Raw genomic sequence first — 19,496 nt, forward strand, 5'->3', positions numbered from 1 at the left:
CAGGGCCCGGGGCCCAGTGTTAGGGCTTCAGGGTCAGGGCCCGGGGCCCAGGGTTAGGGCTTCAGGGTCAGGGCCGGGGCCCAGGGTTTGGGCTTCAGGGTCAGGGCCCGGGGCCCAGGGTTAGGGCTTCAGGGTCAGGGACCGGGGCCCAGGGTTAGGGCTTCAGGGTCCGGGCCCGGGGCCCAGGGTTAGGGCTTCAGGGTCAGGGCCCGGGGCCCAGGGTTAGGGCTTCAGGGTCAGGGCCCGGGGCCCAGGGTTTGGGCTTCAGGGTCAGGGCCCGGGGCCCAGGGTTAGGGCTTCAGGGTCAGGGCCCGGGGCCCAGGGTTAGGGCTTCAGGGTCCGGGCCCGGGGCCCAGGGTTAGGGCTTCAGGGTCAGGGACCGGGGCCCAGGGTTAGGGCTTCAGGGTCAGGGCCCGGGGCCCAGGGTTAGGGCTTCAGGGTCAGGGACTGCGGCCCAGGGTTAGGGTTTTAGGGTCAGGGCCCGGGGCCCAGGGTTAGGGTTTTAGGGTCAGGGCCCGGGGCCCAGGGTTAGGGTGATTTCCAGGAAGTGACCTCACAACGACTCAGGCTACCACTTACTGTTGATTGTGATGAAATGCCAGCTGAGGCACACGCCTTGGGAGCTAAGTGGTGCTGCCCTTGACTACTATGAAGACTGGTGTGGGAAGGGTCGCTTTGGATGCACTTGAGCAGGGGTCCCCAACCCCTGAGCCATGGAGCCGTAAGGAGCCACACAGCAGGTGAGTGGTGTCGAGTGAGGGAGTGAGGGAAGCTTCATCTGTATTTACAGCCACTCCCCTTTGCTCACATTCCCGCCTGAGCTCCACCTTCTCAGATGAGCAGCAGCATTAGATTCTCATAGGAGAACGGACCCTGTTGTGAACCGTGCATGTGAGGGATCTAGGTTGCGCTGTGCTTATGAGAATCTAATACCTATTGATCTGTCACTTTCTCCCATCACGCTCAGGTGGGACCATCCAGTTTCAGGAAAACAAGCTTAACACGCCCACTGATTCTACATTATGGTGAGTTCTATAATTATTTTATTATATATTCCAGTGTAATAATGGAAATGAAGTGCCTAATAAACGTAAATGTGCTTAAATCTTTTGGCCCAGCTCCTACCTCCCGGCAGCCTCGCCAGGCCCAGAACTCTCTCCAGTCAGCCTCTACAGACCAAGCTCATGACTCACAATGGCCTATTGAGGCCCATACCCTACCTCACGGCAGTCTCCGCAGATGAGCCTACTGCCTCACAACAGCCTCCACAGGCACAGCTCCATCGTTACAATGGCCTCTTTAGACCCAGCTCCTGCCGCCCAGCCTTCTCTCCAGGCCCTGAACTTTCTCCGTAAGTTGAGGTAGCTGGGACTGTAGGTATACATGACGATACTTGGCTAATTTTTAAATTGTTTTGCAGACATGGGGTCTCACTTTGTTGGCCAGGCTGCTGTCAAACTAATGGCCTCAAGTGACCCTTCCACCCCTGCCTCCCATCCTCGAGGTATGTGCCACCACAAGGAGCACTTGTTCAATTTTCTAAAGAAAAAATTTCTAAAGTAAGGCTGTGGGATGATGGCAGGAAGATAAAAGAAAAACAGAAGAATAAGTTAAAATGACTTATTCACACATATTCTTTTGACAGCAGGAAGAACTTTTAGTATATACATTCCTTACAAACAAACAAACGGCAGATAAACAATGTTGTATAGGAACTTCAACACACACTGTACAATATTCCCACTTTGCTGACATAAGTTATGGAAATTTCGTGGTTTCCTTGAGTGTCGCTAGCAGTATTTTGCTTCTCTGATGATTTTTATCAACTTCCTCATCTGTTAACTTCTCTCCAAGGTATGTCATGTCACGACATACTGCCGCTGCACGAACACGGCCAGTGTCTTCCTATTAAACATGAAGAAAGCTTTCCTAATTTCTCTTTTTACTCTCTGTCTTTGTGTTCTGCATTTTCCTTACTTTTATTGTCAGAAACTCCAGAAAGTGAATCGTACTAATTTATCACGATTTGCTTTATTAATTTATACTATGCTTATATGGAATTTTGCCCAACAGACCTCATTACAATTTGGGCCAGGGCCCAGGGTTAGGGTTGTTTTAATGTCAGGGCCCAGAGTTAGGGTTGTTTTAGGGTCAGGGCCCAGGGTTAGGGTTGTTTTAGGGTCAGGGCCCAGGGTTAGGGTTGTTTAAGGGTCAGGGCCCAGGGTTAGGGTTGTTTTAGGGTCAGGGCCCAGGGTTAGTGTTGTTTTAGGGTCAGGGCCCAGGGTTAGTGTTGTTTTAGGGTCAGGGCCCAGTGTTAGGGTTGTTTTAGGGTCAGGGCCCAGGGTTGGGGTTGTTTTAGGGTCAGGGCCCAGGGTAGGGTTGTTTTAGGGTCAGGACCCACGATTAGATTTTTAGGATCAGGGTCAGGGCCCAGGGTTAGGGTTTTAGGGTAAGGGCCAGGGCCCAGGGTTAGGGTTTTAGGCTCAGGGCCAGGGCCCAGGGTTAGGGTTTTAGGCTCAGGGCTAGGGCCCAGGGTTAGGGTTTTAGGATCAGGGTCAGGGCCCAGGGTTAGGGTTTTAGGCTCAGGGCCAGGGCCCAGGGTTAGTGTTTTAGAGTCAGGGCCAGGGCCCAGGGTTAGGGTTGTTTTAGGCTCAGGGCCAGGGCCCATGGTTAGGGTTGTTTTAGGGTCAGGGCCAGGGCCCAGGGTTAGGGTTGTTATAGGGTCAGGGCCAGGGCCCAGGGTTAGGGTTGTTTTAGGGTCAGGACCAGGGCCCAGGGTTAGGGTTGTTTTAGGGTCAGGGCCAGGGCCCAGTGTTAGGTTTGTTTTAGGGTTAGGGCCAGGGCCCAGGGTTAGGGTTGTTTTAGGGTCAGGGCCCAGAGTTAGGGTTTTAGGCTCAGGGCCAGGGCCTCGGGTTAGGGTTTTAGGCTCAGGTCCATGGCCCAGGGTTAGGGTTAATTAAGGGTCCGGGCCAGGGCCCAGGTTGAGGGTTGATTTAGGGTCAGGGCCAGGGCCCAGGTTTAGGGTTGTTGTACGGTCAGGGCCAGGGCCCAGTGTTAGGGTTGTTTCAGGATCAGGGCCCTGAGTTAGGGTTGTTTCAGGGTCAGGGCCCAGGGTTAGGGTTTTTTCAGGGTGAGGGCCCAGGGTTTTGGTTGTTTTAGGGTCAGGGCCCAGGGTTAGGGTTGTTTTAGGGTCAGGGCCCAGGGATAGGGTTGTTTCAGGGTCAGGGACCAGGGTTAGGGTTGTTTCAAGGTCAGGGCCCAGGGTTAGGGTTGTTTCAGGGTCAGGGCCCTGGGTTAGGGTTGTTTCAGGGTCAGGGCCCAGGGTTAGGGTTGTTATAGGGTCAGGTCCTTGGCGCAGGTTTAGGGTTGATTTAGTGCAAGGGCCAAGGGTTAGGGTTGTTTTAGGGTCTGGCCAGGGCCCAGGGTTAGGGTTGTTTTAGGTCAGGGCCAGGGCCCAGGGATAGGGTTGTTTTAGGGTCAGGGCCAGGGCCCACGTTTAGGGTTGTTTTAGGGTCAGGGCCAGGGCCTAGGGTTAGGCTTGTTTTAGGGTCAGGTCGAGCGCCCACGGTTAGGCTTGTTTTAGGGTCAGGGCCAGGGCCCAGTGTTAGGCTTGTTTTAGGGTCAGGGCTAGGGCCCAGGGTTAAGGTTGTTTTAGGGTCAGGACCTGGGCCAAGGGTTAGGCTTGTTTTAGTGCCAGGGCCCAGGGTTAGGCTTGTTTTAGGGTTAGGGCCAGGGCCCAGGGTTAGGCTTGCTGTAGGGTCAGGGCCAGGGCCCAGGGATAGGGTTGTTTTACGGTCAGGGCCAGGGCCAAGGGTTAGGGTTGTTTTAGGGTCAGGGCCAGGGCCCAGGGTTAGGCTTTTTTTAGGTTCAGGGCCAGGGCCCAGGGTTAGGGTTATTTTAGGGTCAGTGCCCAGGGTTAGTGTTGTTTTAGGGTCAGTGCCCAGGGTTAGGGTTGTTTTAGGGTCAGGTCCACGGCCCAGGGTTAGGAGTGTTTTAGGGTCAGGGCCAGGGCCCAGGGTTAGGGTTGTTTTAGGGTCAGGGCTAGGGCCCAGGTTTAGGCTTGTTTTAGGGTCACGGCCAGGTTCCAGGGTTAGGGTTCTTTTAGGGCCAGGTCCCATGGTTAGGGTTTTACAGTCAGGGCCAGGGCCCACAGTTAGGGTATTAGGCTCAGCGCAAGGGCCCAGGGTTAGGGTTTTAGGCTCAGGGCCATGTCCCAGGGTTAGGGTTTTAGGGTCAGGGCCCAGGGTTAGGGTTTTAGGGTCAGGACCCAGTGTTAGAGTTTTAGGGTCATGGCCCAGGGTTAGGGTTTTAGGGTCAGGGCCCAGGGTTAGGGTGATTTCCAGGAAGTGACCTCACAGTGACTCAAGCTACCACTTACTGTTGATTGTGATGTAATGCCAGCTGAGGCACATGCCTTGGGAGCTAAGTGGTTGCTGCCCTTGACTACTATGAAGACTGGTGTGGGAAGGGTCGCTTTGGATGCACTTGAGCAGGGGTCCCCAATCCCTGAGCCATGGAGCCGTAAGGAGCCACACAGCAGGTGAGTGGTGTCGAGTGAGGGAGTGAGGGAAGCTTCGTCTGTATTTACAGCCACTCCCCTTTGCTCACATTCCCGCCTGAGCTCCACCTTCTCAGATGAGCAGCAGCATTAGATTCTCATAGGAGAACGCACCCTGTTGTGAACCGTGCATGTGAGGGATCTAGGTTGCGCTGTGCTTATGAGAATCTAATACCTATTGATCTGTCACTTTCTCCCATCACGCTCAGGTGGGACCATCCAGTTTCAGGAAAACAAGCTGAACACGCCCACTGATTCTACATTATGGTGAGTTCTATAATTATTTTATTATATATTCCAGTGTAATAATGGAAATGAAGTGCCTAATAAACGTAAATGTGCTTAAATCTTTTGGCCCAGCTCCTACCTCCCGGCAGCCTCGCCAGGCCCAGAACTCTCTCCAGTCAGCCTCTACAGACCAAGCTCATGACTCACAATGGCCTATTGAGGCCCATACCCTACCTCACGGCAGTCTCCGCAGATGAGCCTACTGCCTCACAGCAGCCTCCACAGGCACAGCTCCATCGTTACAATGGCCTCTTTAGACCCAGCTCCTGCCGCCCAGCCTTCTCTCCAGGCCCTGAACTTTCTCCGTAAGTTGAGGTAGCTGGGACTGTAGGTATACATGACGATACTTGGCTAATTTTTAAATTGTTTTGCAGACATGGGGTCTCACTTTGTTGGCCAGGCTGGTGTCAAACTAATGGCCTCAAGTGACCCTTCCACCCCTGCCTCCCATCCTCGAGGTATGTGCCACCACAAGGAGCACTTGTTCAATTTTCTAAAGAAAAAATTTCTAAAGTAAGGCTGTGGGATGATGGCAGGAAGATAAAAGAAAAACAGAAGAATAAGTTAAAATGACTTATTCACATATATTCTTTTGACAGCAAGAAGAACTTTCAGTATATACATTCCTTACAAACAAACAAAGGGCAGATAAACAATGTTGTATAGGAACTTCAACACACACTGTACAATATTCCCACTTTGCTGACATAAGTTATGGAAATTTCGTGGTTTCCTTGAGTGTCGCTACCAGTATTTTGCTTCTCTGATGATTTTTATCAACTTCCTCATCTGTTAACTTCTCTCCAAGGTATGTCATGTCACGACATACTGCCGCTGCACGAACACGGCCAGTGTCTTCCTATTAAACATGAAGAAAGCTTTCCTAATTTCTCTTTTTACTCTCTGTCTTTGTGTTCTGCATTTTCCTTACTTTTATTGTCAGAAACTCCAGAAAGTGAATCGTACTAATTTATCACGATTTGCTTTATTAATTTATACTATGCTTATATGGAATTTTGCCCAACAGACCTCATTACAATTTGGGCCAGGGCCCAGGGTTAGGCTTGTTTTAGGGTCAGGGCCAGGGCCCAGGGTTAGGCTTGTTTTAGGGTCAGGGCCAGGGCCCAGGGTTAGGGTTGTTTTAGGGTCAGGGCCAGGGCCCAGGGTTAGGCTTCTTTTAGGGTCAGGGCCAGGGCCCAGGGTTAGGGTTGTTTTAGGGTCAGGGCCAGGGCCCAGGGTTAGGCTTGTTTTAGGGTGAGGGACAGGGCCCAGGGTTAGGGTTGTTTTAGGGTCAGTGCCAGGGCCCAGGGTTAGGCTTGTTTTAGGGTCAGGGCCAGGGCCCAGTGTTAGGCTTGTTTTAGGTTCAGGGCCAGGACCCAGGGTTCGGGTTGTTTTAGGGTCAGGGCCAGGGCCCAGGGTTAGGGTTGTTTTAGGGTCAGGACCTGGGCCCAGGGTTAGGCTTGTTTTAGTGCCAGGGCCCAGGGTTAGGGTTGTTTTAGGGTCAGGGCCAGGGCCCAGGGTTAGGGTTGTTTTAAGTCAGGGCCAGGGCCCAGCGTTAGGGTTGTTTTAGGTCAGGGCCAGGTCCCAGGGTTAGGCTTGTTTTAGGGTCAGGGCCAGGGCCCAGGGTTAGGGTTGTTTTAGGTCAGGGCCAGGGCCCAGGGTTAGGGTTGTTTTAGGTCAGGGCCAGGTCCCAGGGTTAGGGTTGTTTTAGGGTCAGGGCCCAGGGTTAGGATTGTTTTAGGGTTAGTGCCCATGGTTGGGTTTATTTTAGGGTCAGGGTCAGGGCCCAGGGATAGGTTTGTTTTAGGGTCAGTGTCAGGGCCCAGGGTTAGGGTTGTTTTAGGGTCAGGGCCAGGGCCCAGGGTTAGGCTTGTTTTAGGGTCAGGGCCAGGGCCCAGGGTTAGGGTTGTTTTAGGGTCAGGGCCAGGGCCAAGGTTTAGGGTTGTTTTAGGGTAAGGTCCAGGGCCCAGGGTTAGGGTTGTTTTAAGTTCAGGGCCAGGGCCCAGGGTTAGGGTTGTTTTAGGGTCAGGGCCAGGGCCCAGGGTTAGGATTGTTTTAGGGTCAGGACCTGGGCCCAGGGTTAGGCTTGTTTTAGGGTCAGGGCCAGGGCCCAGGGTTAGGCTTGTTTTAGGGTCTGAGCCAGGTCCCAGGGTTAGGGTTGTTTTAGGGTCAGGGTTAGGGCCAGGGCCCAGGGTTAGGGTTTTTTTAGGGTCAGGGCGAGGGCCCAGGGTTAGGCTTGTTTTAGGGTCAGGGCCAGGGCCCAGGTTTAGGGTTGTTTTAGGTCAGGGCCATGGCCCAGTGTCAGGGTTGTTTTAGGTCAGGGCCAGGTCCCAGGGTTAGGGTTGTTTTAGGGTCAGGGCCAGGGCCCAGGGTTAGGGTTGTTTTAGGGTCAGGGCTAGGGCCCAGGTTTAGGCTTGTTTTAGGGACAGGGCCAGGGCCCAGGGTTAGGCTTGTTTTAGGGTCAGGGCCAGGGCCGAGCGTTAGGCTTGTTTTAGGGTCAGGGACAGGGCCCAGGGTTAGGGTTGTTTTAGGGTCAGGGCCAGGGCCCAGTCTTAGGCTTGTTTTAGGGTCAGGGCCAGGGCCCAGGGTTAGGGTTGTTTTAGGGTCAGGACCTGGGCCCAGTGTTAGTCTTGTTTTAGTGCCAGGGCCCAGGTTTACGGTTGTTTTAGGGTCAGGGACAGGGTCCAGGTTTAGGGTTGTTTTAGGTCAGGGCCAGGGTCCAGGATTAGGGTTGTTTTAGGGTCAGTGCCCGGGCCCAGGGTTAGGGTTGTTTTAAGGTCAGGGCCAGGGTCCTGGATAAGGGTTGTTTCCGTGTCAGGGCCAGGGCCCAGGGTTAGGGTTGTTTTAGGGTTAGGGCCAGGGCCCAGGGTTAGGCTTGTTTTAGGGTCAGTGCCCAGGGTTAGGGTTGTTTTAGGACATGGCCAGGGCCCAGGGTTAGGCTTGTTTTAGGGTCAGGGACAGGGCCCAGGGTTAGGGTTGTTTTAGGGTCAGGGCCAGGGCCCAGGGTTAGGCTTGTTTTAGGGTCAGGTCCTGGGCCCACGGTTAGGCTTGTTTTAGGGTCAGGGCCAGGGCCCAGGATTAGGCTTGTTTTAGGGTCAAGGACAGGGCCCAGGGTTAGGGTTGTTTTAGGGTCAGGCCCAGGGCCCAGGGTTAGGGGTGTTTTAGGGTCAGGGCCAGGGCCCAGGGTTACGGTTGTTTTAGGGTCAGGATCTGGGCCCAGGTTTAGGCTTGTTTTAGTGCCAGGGCCCAGGGTTAGGGTTGTTTTAGGGTCAGGGCCAGGGCCCAGGGTTAGGTTTGTTTTAGGGTCAGGGCCAGGGCCCAGGGTTAGGCTTGTTTTAGGGTCAGGGCCAGGGCCCAGGGTTAGGCTTGTTTTAGGGTCAGGGCCAGGGCCCACGGTTAGGGTTGTTTTAGGGTGAGGGCCAGGGCCCAGGGTTAGGCTTGTTTTAGGGTCAGGGCCAGTGCCCAGCGTTAGGGTTGTTGTAGGTTCAGGGCCAGGGCCCAGGATTAGGCTTGTTTTAGGGTCGGGGCCAGGGCCCAGGTTTAGGCTTGTTTTAGTGCCAGGGCCCAGGGTTAGGGTTGTTTTAGGGTCAGGGCCAGGGCCCAGGGTTAGGTTTGTTTTAGGGTCAGGGCCAGGGCCCAGGTTTAGGCTTGTTTTAGGGTCAGGGCCAGGGCCCAGGGTTAGGCTTGTTTTAGGGTCAGGGCCAGGGCCCAGGGTTAGGGTTGTTTTAGGGTCTGGACCTGGGCCCAGTGTGAGGCTTGTTTTACTGCCAGGGCCCAGGGTTAGGGTTGTTTTAGGGTCAGGGATAGGGCCCAGGGTTAGGCTTGTTTTAGGTCAGCGCCAGGGCCCAGGATTAGGGTTGTTTTAGGGTCAGGGCCAGGGCCGAGGGTTAGGGTTGTTTTAGGGTCAGGGACAGGGCCCAGGGTTAGGGTTGTTTTAGGGTCAGGGCCAGGTCCCAGGGTTAGGCTTGTTTTAGGGTCAGGGCCAGGGCCCAGGGTTAGGCTTGTTTTTGGGTCAGGGCCAGGGCCCAGGGTTAGGCTTGTTTTAGGGTCATTGCCAGGGCCCAGGATTAGGGTTGTTTTAGGGTCAGGGCCAGGGCCCAGCGTTAGGGTTGTTTTAGCGTCAGGGCCAAGGCGCAGGGTTAGGGTCGTTTTAGGCTCAGGACCTGGGCCCAGGGTTAGGCTTATTTTAGTGCCAGGGCCCAGGGTTAGGGTTGTTTTAGGGTCATGGCCAGGGCCCAGGGTTAGGGTTGTTTTAGGTCAGGGCCAGGGCCCAGCATCAGGGTTGTTTTAGGGTCCGGGACAGGTCCCAGGTTTAGGGGTGTTTTAGGGTCAGGGCCAGGGCCCAGGGTAAGGGTTGTTTCAGTGTCAGGGCCAGGGCCCAGTGTTAGGGTTGTTTTAGGGTCAGGGCCAGGGTCCAGGGTAAGGGTTGTTTCAGTGTCAGGGCCAGGGCCCAGGGTTAGGGTTGTTTTAGGGTTAGGGCCAGGGCCCAGGGTTATGGTTATTTTAGGGTCATTACCCAGGGTTAGGGATGTTTTAGGGTCAGTGCCCAGGGTTAGGGTTGTTTTAGGGTCAGGTCCAGGGCCCAGGGTTAGGGTTGTTTTAGGGTCAGGTCCAGGGCCCAGGGATAGGCTTGTTTTATGGTCAGGGCCAGGGCCCAGGGTTAGGGTTGTTTTAGGGTCAGGGCTAGGGCCCAGGTTTAGGCTTGTTTTAGGGTCAGGGCCAGGGCCAAGTATTAGGCTTGTATTAGGGTCAGGTCCAGGGCCTACGGATACGCTTGTTTTAGGGTCAGGGCCAGGGCCCAGGATTATTCTTGTTTTATGGTCAAGGACAGGGCCCAGGGTTAGGGTTCTTTTAGGGTCAGGGCCAGGTCCCAGGGATAGGCTTGTTTTAGGGTCAGGGCCATGGCCCAGGTTTAGGCTTGTTTTAGGGTTAGGGCCAGGGCCCAGGGTTAGGGTTGTTTTAGGGTCAGGGCCAGGGCCCAGGGTTAGGCTTTTTTTAGGGTCAGGGCCAGGGCCCAGGGTTAGGGTTATTTTAGGGTCAGTGCCCAGGGTTAGTGTTGTTTTAGGGTCAGTGCCCAGGGTTAGGGTTGTTTTAGGGTCAGGTCCAGGGCCCAGGGTTAGGCGTGTTTTAGGGTCAGGGCCAGGGCCCAGGGTTAGGGTTGTTTTAGGGTCAGGGCTAGGGCCCAGGTTTAGGCTTGTTTTAGGGTCATGGCCAGGTCCCAGGGCTAGGGTTCTTTTAGGGCCAGGTCCCATGGTTAGGGTTTTACAGTCAGGGCCAGGGCCCACAGTTAGGGTATTAGGCTCAGCGCAAGGGCCCAGGGTTAGGGTTTTAGGCTCAGGGCCATGTCCCAGGGTTAGGGTTTTAGGGTCAGGGCCCAGGGTTAGGGTTTTAGGGTCAGGACCCAGTGTTAGAGTTTTAGGGTCATGGCCCAGGGTTAGGGTTTTAGGGTCAGGGCCCAGGGTTAGGGTGATTTCCAGGAAGTGACCTCACAGTGACTCAAGCTACCACTTACTGTTGATTGTGATGTAATGCCAGCTGAGGCACATGCCTTGGGAGCTAAGTGGTTGCTGCCCTTGACTACTATGAAGACTGGTGTGGGAAGGGTCGCTTTGGATGCACTTGAGCAGGGGTCCCCAATCCCTGAGCCATGGAGCCGTAAGGAGCCACACAGCAGGTGAGTGGTGTCGAGTGAGGGAGTGAGGGAAGCTTCGTCTGTATTTACAGCCACTCCCCTTTGCTCACATTCCCGCCTGAGCTCCACCTTCTCAGATGAGCAGCAGCATTAGATTCTCATAGGAGAACGCACCCTGTTGTGAACCGTGCATGTGAGGGATCTAGGTTGCGCTGTGCTTATGAGAATCTAATACCTATTGATCTGTCACTTTCTCCCATCACGCTCAGGTGGGACCATCCAGTTTCAGGAAAACAAGCTGAACACGCCCACTGATTCTACATTATGGTGAGTTCTATAATTATTTTATTATATATTCCAGTGTAATAATGGAAATGAAGTGCCTAATAAACGTAAATGTGCTTAAATCTTTTGGCCCAGCTCCTACCTCCCGGCAGCCTCGCCAGGCCCAGAACTCTCTCCAGTCAGCCTCTACAGACCAAGCTCATGACTCACAATGGCCTATTGAGGCCCATACCCTACCTCACGGCAGTCTCCGCAGATGAGCCTACTGCCTCACAGCAGCCTCCACAGGCACAGCTCCATCGTTACAATGGCCTCTTTAGACCCAGCTCCTGCCGCCCAGCCTTCTCTCCAGGCCCTGAACTTTCTCCGTAAGTTGAGGTAGCTGGGACTGTAGGTATACATGACGATACTTGGCTAATTTTTAAATTGTTTTGCAGACATGGGGTCTCACTTTGTTGGCCAGGCTGGTGTCAAACTAATGGCCTCAAGTGACCCTTCCACCCCTGCCTCCCATCCTCGAGGTATGTGCCACCACAAGGAGCACTTGTTCAATTTTCTAAAGAAAAAATTTCTAAAGTAAGGCTGTGGGATGATGGCAGGAAGATAAAAGAAAAACAGAAGAATAAGTTAAAATGACTTATTCACATATATTCTTTTGACAGCAAGAAGAACTTTCAGTATATACATTCCTTACAAACAAACAAAGGGCAGATAAACAATGTTGTATAGGAACTTCAACACACACTGTACAATATTCCCACTTTGCTGACATAAGTTATGGAAATTTCGTGGTTTCCTTGAGTGTCGCTACCAGTATTTTGCTTCTCTGATGATTTTTATCAACTTCCTCATCTGTTAACTTCTCTCCAAGGTATGTCATGTCACGACATACTGCCGCTGCACGAACACGGCCAGTGTCTTCCTATTAAACATGAAGAAAGCTTTCCTAATTTCTCTTTTTACTCTCTGTCTTTGTGTTCTGCATTTTCCTTACTTTTATTGTCAGAAACTCCAGAAAGTGAATCGTACTAATTTATCACGATTTGCTTTATTAATTTATACTATGCTTATATGGAATTTTGCCCAACAGACCTCATTACAATTTGGGCCAGGGCCCAGGGTTAGGCTTGTTTTAGGGTCAGGGCCAGGGCCCAGGGTTAGGCTTGTTTTAGGGTCAGGGCCAGGGCCCAGGGTTAGGGTTGTTTTAGGGTCAGGGCCAGGGCCCAGGGTTAGGCTTCTTTTAGGGTCAGGGCCAGGGCCCAGGGTTAGGGTTGTTTTAGGGTCAGGGCCAGGGCCCAGGGTTAGGCTTGTTTTAGGGTGAGGGACAGGGCCCAGGGTTAGGGTTGTTTTAGGGTCAGTGCCAGGGCCCAGGGTTAGGCTTGTTTTAGGGTCAGGGCCAGGGCCCAGTGTTAGGCTTGTTTTAGGTTCAGGGCCAGGACCCAGGGTTCGGGTTGTTTTAGGGTCAGGGCCAGGGCCCAGGGTTAGGGTTGTTTTAGGGTCAGGACCTGGGCCCAGGGTTAGGCTTGTTTTAGTGCCAGGGCCCAGGGTTAGGGTTGTTTTAGGGTCAGGGCCAGGGCCCAGGGTTAGGGTTGTTTTAAGTCAGGGCCAGGGCCCAGCGTTAGGGTTGTTTTAGGTCAGGGCCAGGTCCCAGGGTTAGGCTTGTTTTAGGGTCAGGGCCAGGGCCCAGGGTTAGGGTTGTTTTAGGTCAGGGCCAGGGCCCAGGGTTAGGGTTGTTTTAGGTCAGGGCCAGGTCCCAGGGTTAGGGTTGTTTTAGGGTCAGGGCCCAGGGTTAGGATTGTTTTAGGGTTAGTGCCCATGGTTGGGTTTATTTTAGGGTCAGGGTCAGGGCCCAGGGATAGGTTTGTTTTAGGGTCAGTGTCAGGGCCCAGGGTTAGGGTTGTTTTAGGGTCAGGGCCAGGGCCCAGGGTTAGGCTTGTTTTAGGGTCAGGGCCAGGGCCCAGGGTTAGGGTTGTTTTAGGGTCAGGGCCAGGGCCAAGGTTTAGGGTTGTTTTAGGGTAAGGTCCAGGGCCCAGGGTTAGGGTTGTTTTAAGTTCAGGGCCAGGGCCCAGGGTTAGGGTTGTTTTAGGGTCAGGGCCAGGGCCCAGGGTTAGGATTGTTTTAGGGTCAGGACCTGGGCCCAGGGTTAGGCTTGTTTTAGGGTCAGGGCCAGGGCCCAGGGTTAGGCTTGTTTTAGGGTCTGAGCCAGGTCCCAGGGTTAGGGTTGTTTTAGGGTCAGGGTTAGGGCCAGGGCCCAGGGTTAGGGTTTTTTTAGGGTCAGGGCGAGGGCCCAGGGTTAGGCTTGTTTTAGGGTCAGGGCCAGGGCCCAGGTTTAGGGTTGTTTTAGGTCAGGGCCATGGCCCAGTGTTAGGGTTGTTTTAGGTCAGGGCCAGGTCCCAGGGTTAGGGTTGTTTTAGGGTCAGGGCCAGGGCCCAGGGTTAGGGTTGTTTTAGGGTCAGGGCTAGGGCCCAGGTTTAGGCTTGTTTTAGGGACAGGGCCAGGGCCCAGTGTTAGGCTTGTTTTAGGGTCAGGGCCAGGGCCGAGCGTTAGGCTTGTTTTAGGGTCAGGGACAGGGCCCAGGGTTAGGGTTGTTTTAGGGTCAGGGCCAGGGCCCAGGCTTAGGCTTGTTTTAGGGTCAGGGCCAGGGCCCAGGGTTAGGGTTGTTTTAGGGTCAGGACCTGGGCCCAGTGTTAGTCTTGTTTTAGTGCCAGGGCCCAGGTTTACGGTTGTTTTAGGGTCAGGGACAGGGTCCAGGTTTAGGGTTGTTTTAGGTCAGGGCCAGGGTCCAGGATTAGGGTTGTTTTAGGGTCAGTGCCCGGGCCCAGGGTTAGGGTTGTTTTAAGGTCAGGGCCAGGGTCCAGGGTGAGGGTTGTTTCCGTGTCAGGGCCAGGGCCCAGGGTTAGGGTTGTTTTAGGGTCAGGGCCAGGGCCCAGGGTTAGGCCTGTTTTAGGGTCTGGGCCAGGGCCCAGGGTTAGGGTTGTTTTAGGGTCTGGACCTGGGCCCAGTGTGAGGCTTGTTTTACTGCCAGGGCCCAGGGTTAGGGTTGTTTTAGGGTCAGGGCCAGGGCCCAGGGTTAGGCTTGTTTTAGGTCAGCGCCAGGGCGCAGGATTAGGGTTGTTTTAGGGTCAGGGCCAGGGCCCAGGGTTAGGGTTGTTTTAGGGTCAGGGCCAGGGCCCAGGGTTAGGCTTGTTTTAGGGTGAGGGACAGGGCCCAGGGTTAGGGTTGTTTTAGGGTCAGTGCCAGGGCCCAGGGTTAGGCTTGTTTTAGGGTCAGGGCCAGGGCCCAGTGTTAGGCTTGTTTTAGGTTCAGGGCCAGGACCCAGGGTTCGGGTTGTTTTAGGGTCAGGGCCAGGGCCCAGGGTTAGGGTTGTTTTAGGGTCAGGACCTGGGCCCAGGGTTAGGCTTGTTTTAGTGCCAGGGCCCAGGGTTAGGGTTGTTTTAGGGTCAGGGCCAGGGCCCAGGGTTAGGGTTGTTTTAATTCAGGGCCAGGGCCCAGCGTTAGGGTTGTTTTAGGTCAGGGCCATGTCCCAGGGTTAGGCTTGTTTTAGGGTCAGGGCCAGGGCCCAGGGTTAGGGTTGTTTTAGGTCAGGGCCAGGGCCCAGGGTTAGGGTTGTTTTAGGTCAGGGCCAGGTCCCAGGGTTAGGGTTGTTTTAGGGTCAGGGCCCAGGGTTAGGATTGTTTTAGGGTTAGTGCCCATGGTTGGGTTTATTTTAGGGTCAGGGTCAGGGCCCAGGGATAGGTTTGTTTTAGGGTCAGTGTCAGGGCCCAGGGTTAGGGTTGTTTTAGGGTCAGGGCCAGGGCCCAGGGTTAGGCTTGTTTTAGGGTCAGGGCCAGGGCCCAGGGTTAGGGTTGTTTTAGGGTCAGGGCCAGGGCCAAGGTTTAGGGTTGTTTTAGGGTAAGGTCCAGGGCCCAGGGTTAGGGTTGTTTTAAGTTCAGGGCCAGGGCCCAGGGTTAGGGTTGTTTTAGGGTCAGGGCCAGGGCCCAGGGTTAGGATTGTTTTAGGGTCAGGACCTGGGCCCAGGGTTAGGCTTGTTTTAGGGTCAGGGCCAGGGCCCAGGGTTAGGCTTGTTTTAGGGTCTGAGCCAGGTCCCAGGGTTAGGGTTGTTTTAGGGTCAGGGTTAGGGCCAGGGCCCAGGGTTAGGGTTTTTTTAGGGTCAGGGCGAGGGCCCAGGGTTAGGCTTGTTTTAGGTTCAGGGCCAGGGCCCAGGTTTAGGGTTGTTTTAGGTCAGGGCCATGGCCCAGTGTTAGGGTTGTTTTAGGTCAGGGCCAGGTCCCAGGGTTAGGGTTGTTTTAGGGTCAGGGCCAGGGCCCAGGGTTAGGGTTGTTTTAGGGTCAGGGCTAGGGCCCAGGTTTAGGCTTGTTTTAGGGACAGGGCCAGGGCCCAGGGTTAGGCTTGTTTTAGGGTCAGGGCCAGGGCCGAGCGTTAGGCTTGTTTTAGGGTCAGGGACAGGGCCCAGGGTTAGGGTTGTTTTAGGGTCAGGGCCAGGGCCCAGGCTTAGGCTTGTTTTAGGGTCAGGGCCAGGGCCCAGGGTTAGGGTTGTTTTAGGGTCAGGACCTGGGCCCAGTGTTAGTCTTGTTTTAGTGCCAGGGCCCAGGTTTACGGTTGTTTTAGGGTCAGGGACAGGGTCCAGGTTTAGGGTTGTTTTAGGTCAGGGCCAGGGTCCAGGATTAGGGTTGTTTTAGGGTCAGTGCCCGGGCCCAGGGTTAGGGTTGTTTTAAGGTCAGGGCCAGGGTCCAGGGTGAGGGTTGTTTCCGTGTCAGGGCCAGGGCCCAGGGTTAGGGTTGTTTTAGGGTCAGGGCCAGGGCCCAGGGTTAGGCCTGTTTTAGGGTCTGGGCCAGGGCCCATGGTTAGGGTTGTTTTAGGGTCTGGACCTGGGCCCAGTGTGAGGCTTGTTTTACTGCCAGGGCCCAGGGTTAGGGTTGTTTTAGGGTCAGGGCCAGGGCCCAGGGTTAGGCTTGTTTTAGGTCAGCGCCAGGGCGCAGGATTAGGGTTGTTTTAGGGTCAGGGCCAGGGCCGAGGGTTAGGGTTGTTTTAGGGTCAGGGACAGGGCCCAGGGTTAGGGTTGTTTTAGGGTCAGGGCCAGGTCCCAGGGTTAGGCTTGTTTTAGGGTCAGAGCCAGGGCCCAGGGTTAGGCTTGTTTTTGGGTCAGGGCCAGGGCCCAGGGTTAGGCTTGTTTTAGGGTCATTGCCAGGGCCCAGGATTAGGGTTGTTTTAGGGTCAGGGCCAGGGCCCAGCGTTAGGGTTGTTTTAGCGTCAGGGCCAAGGCGCAGGGTTAGGGTCGTTTTAGGCTCAGGACCTGGGCCCAGGGTTAGGCTTATTTTAGTGCCAGGGCCCAGGGTTAGGGTTGTTTTAGGGTCATGGCCAGGGCCCAGGGTTAGGGTTGTTTTAGGTCAGGGCCAGGGCCCAGCATCAGGGTTGTTTTAGGGTCCGGGACAGGTCCCAGGTTTAGGGGTGTTTTAGGGTCAGGGCCAGGGCCCAGGGTAAGGGTTGTTTCAGTGTCAGGGCCAGGGCCCAGTGTTAGGGTTGTTTTAGGGTCAGGGCCAGGGTCCAGGGTAAGGGTTGTTTCAGTGTCAGGGCCAGGGCCCAGGGTTAGGGTTGTTTTAGGGTTAGGGCCAGGGCCCAGGGTTATGGTTATTTTAGGGTCATTACCCAGGGTTAGGGATGTTTTAGGGTCAGTGCCCAGGGTTAGGGTTGTTTTAGGGTCAGGTCCAGGGCCCAGGGTTAGGGTTGTTTTAGGGTCAGGTCCAGGGCCCAGGGATAGGCTTGTTTTATGGTCAGGGCCAGGGCCCAGGGTTAGGGTTGTTTTAGGGTCAGGGCTAGGGCCCAGGTTTAGGCTTGTTTTAGGGTCAGGGCCAGGGCCAAGTATTAGGCTTGTATTAGGGTCAGGTCCAGGGCCTACGGATACGCTTGTTTTAGGGTCAGGGCCAGGGCCCAGGATTATTCTTGTTTTATGGTCAAGGACAGGGCCCAGGGTTAGGGTTCTTTTAGGGTCAGGGCCAGGTCCCAGGGATAGGCTTGTTTTAGGGTCAGGGCCATGGCCCAGGTTTAGGCTTGTTTTAGGGTTAGGGCCAGGGCCCAGGGTTAGGGTTGTTTTAGGGTCAGGGCCAGGGCCCAGGGTTAGGCTTTTTTTAGGGTCAGGGCCAGGGCCCAGGGTTAGGGTTATTTTAGGGTCAGTGCCCAGGGTTAGTGTTGTTTTAGGGTCAGTGCCCAGGGTTAGGGTTGTTTTAGGGTCAGGTCCAGGGCCCAGGGTTAGGCGTGTTTTAGGGTCAGGGCCAGGGCCCAGGGTTAGGGTTGTTTTAGGGTCAGGGCTAGGGCCCAGGTTTAGGCTTGTTTTAGGGTCATGGCCAGGTCCCAGGGTTAGGGTTCTTTTAGGGCCAGGTCCCATGGTTAGGGTTTTACAGTCAGGGCCAGGGCCCACAGTTAGGGTATTAGGCTCAGCGCAAGGGCCCAGGGTTAGGGTTTTAGGCTCAGGGCCATGTCCCAGGGTTAGGGTTTTAGGGTCAGGGCCCAGGGTTAGGGTTTTAGGGTCAGGACCCAGTGTTAGAGTTTTAGGGTCATGGCCCAGGGTTAGGGTTTTAGGGTCAGGGCCCAGGGTTAGGGTGATTTCCAGGAAGTGACCTCACAGTGACTCAAGCTACCACTTACTGTTGATTGTGATGTAATGCCAGCTGAGGCACATGCCTTGGGAGCTAAGTGGTTGCTGCCCTTGACTACTATGAAGACTGGTGTGGGAAGGGTCGCTTTGGATGCACTTGAGCAGGGGTCCCCAATCCCTGAGCCATGGAGCCGTAAGGAGCCACACAGCAGGTGAGTGGTGTCGAGTGAGGGAGTGAGGGAAGCTTCGTCTGTATTTACAGCCACTCCCCTTTGCTCACATTCCCGCCTGAGCTCCACCTTCTCAGATGAGCAGCAGCATTAGATTCTCATAGGAGAACGCACCCTGTTGTGAACCGTGCATGTGAGGGATCTAGGTTGCGCTGTGCTTATGAGAATCTAATACCTATTGATCTGTCACTTTCTCCCATCACGCTCAGGTGGGACCATCCAGTTTCAGGAAAACAAGCTGAACACGCCCACTGATTCTACATTATGGTGAGTTCTATAATTATTTTATTATATATTCCAGTGTAATAATGGAAATGAAGTGCCTAATAAACGTAAATGTGCTTAAATCTTTTGGCCCAGCTCCTACCTCCCGGCAGCCTCGCCAGGCCCAGAACTCTCTCCAGTCAGCCTCTACAGACCAAGCTCATGACTCACAATGGCCTATTGAGGCCCATACCCTACCTCACGGCAGTCTCCGCAGATGAGCCTACTGCCTCACAACAGCCTCCACAGGCACAGCTCCATCGTTACAATGGCCTCTTTAGACCCAGCTCCTGCCGCCCAGCCTTCTCTCCAGGCCCTGAACTTTCTCCGTAAGTTGAGGTAGCTGGGACTGTAGGTATACATGACGATACTTGGCTAATTTTTAAATTGTTTTGCAGACATGGGGTCTCACTTTGTTGGCCAGGCTGCTGTCAAACTAATGGCCTCAAGTGACCCTTCCACCCCTGCCTCCCATCCTCGAGGTATGTGCCACCACAAGGAGCACTTGTTCAATTTTCTAAAGAAAAAATTTCTAAAGTAAGGCTGTGGGATGATGGCAGGAAGATAAAAGAAAAACAGAAGAATAAGTTAAAATGACTTATTCACACATATTCTTTTGACAGCAGGAAGAACTTTTAGTATATACATTCCTTACAAACAAACAAACGGCAGATAAACAATGTTGTATAGGAACTTCAACACACACTGTACAATATTCCCACTTTGCTGACATAAGTTATGGAAATTTCGTGGTTTCCTTGAGTGTCGCTAGCAGTATTTTGCTTCTCTGATGATTTTTATCAACTTCCTCATCTGTTAACTTCTCTCCAAGGTATGTCATGTCACGACATACTGCCGCTGCACGAACACGGCCAGTGTCTTCCTATTAAACATGAAGAAAGCTTTCCTAATTTCTCTTTTTACTCTCTGTCTTTGTGTTCTGCATTTTCCTTACTTTTATTGTCAGAAACTCCAGAAAGTGAATCGTACTAATTTATCACGATTTGCTTTATTAATTTATACTATGCTTATATGGAATTTTGCCCAACAGACCTCATTACAATTTGGGCCAGGGCCCAGGGTTAGGGTTGTTTTAATGTCAGGGCCCAGAGTTAGGGTTGTTTTAGGGTCAGGGCCCAGGGTTAGGGTTGTTTTAGGGTCAGGGCCCAGGGTTAGGGTTGTTTAAGGGTCAGGGCCCAGGGTTAGGGTTGTTTTAGGGTCAGGGCCCAGGGTTAGTGTTGTTTTAGGGTCAGGGCCCAGGGTTAGTGTTGTTTTAGGGTCAGGGCCCAGTGTTAGGGTTGTTTTAGGGTCAGGGCCCAGGGTTGGGGTTGTTTTAGGGTCAGGGCCCAGGGTAGGGTTGTTTTAGGGTCAGGACCCACGATTAGATTTTTAGGATCAGGGTCAGGGCCCAGGGTTAGGGTTTTAGGGTAAGGGCCAGGGCCCAGGGTTAGGGTTTTAGGCTCAGGGCCAGGGCCCAGGGTTAGGGTTTTAGGCTCAGGGCTAGGGCCCAGGGTTAGGGTTTTAGGATCAGGGTCAGGGCCCAGGGTTAGGGTTTTAGGCTCAGGGCCAGGGCCCAGGGTTAGTGTTTTAGAGTCAGGGCCAGGGCCCAGGGTTAGGGTTGTTTTAGGCTCAGGGCCAGGGCCCATG

General features: G+C 54.1%; 1 long non-coding RNA gene across 11 annotated transcripts in view; it reads left to right on the forward strand.

Moving 5' to 3' along the window:
* The first annotated feature begins 515 nt into the window (after window positions 1-515).
* Window positions 516-19,496, forward strand: part of LOC129527934 (uncharacterized) — a 52,486-nt gene continuing 33,505 nt past the window's right edge. For 4 of the 11 annotated variants that reach the window (XR_010131874.1, XR_010131876.1, XR_010131871.1 and 1 more), the window contains exons 1-9: window positions 518-740; window positions 968-1,025; window positions 1,119-1,351; window positions 4,768-4,825; window positions 4,919-5,151; window positions 10,748-10,805; window positions 10,899-11,131; window positions 17,795-17,852; window positions 17,946-18,178. This is a non-coding gene — a long non-coding RNA (uncharacterized lncRNA). Of the gene's footprint in view, window positions 741-967; window positions 1,026-1,118; window positions 1,362-4,391; window positions 4,541-4,767; window positions 4,826-4,918; window positions 5,162-10,747; window positions 10,806-10,898; window positions 11,142-17,794; window positions 17,853-17,945; window positions 18,189-19,496 lie in introns of those variants that run through there. The other 7 variants (XR_010131870.1, XR_010131878.1, XR_010131872.1 and 4 more) reach the window with 7 other exon arrangements.

The sequence above is a fragment of the Gorilla gorilla genome, chromosome 19 (genome assembly GCF_029281585.2).
Source record: "Gorilla gorilla gorilla isolate KB3781 chromosome 19, NHGRI_mGorGor1-v2.1_pri, whole genome shotgun sequence".
NCBI lineage: Eukaryota > Metazoa > Chordata > Mammalia > Primates > Hominidae > Gorilla > Gorilla gorilla.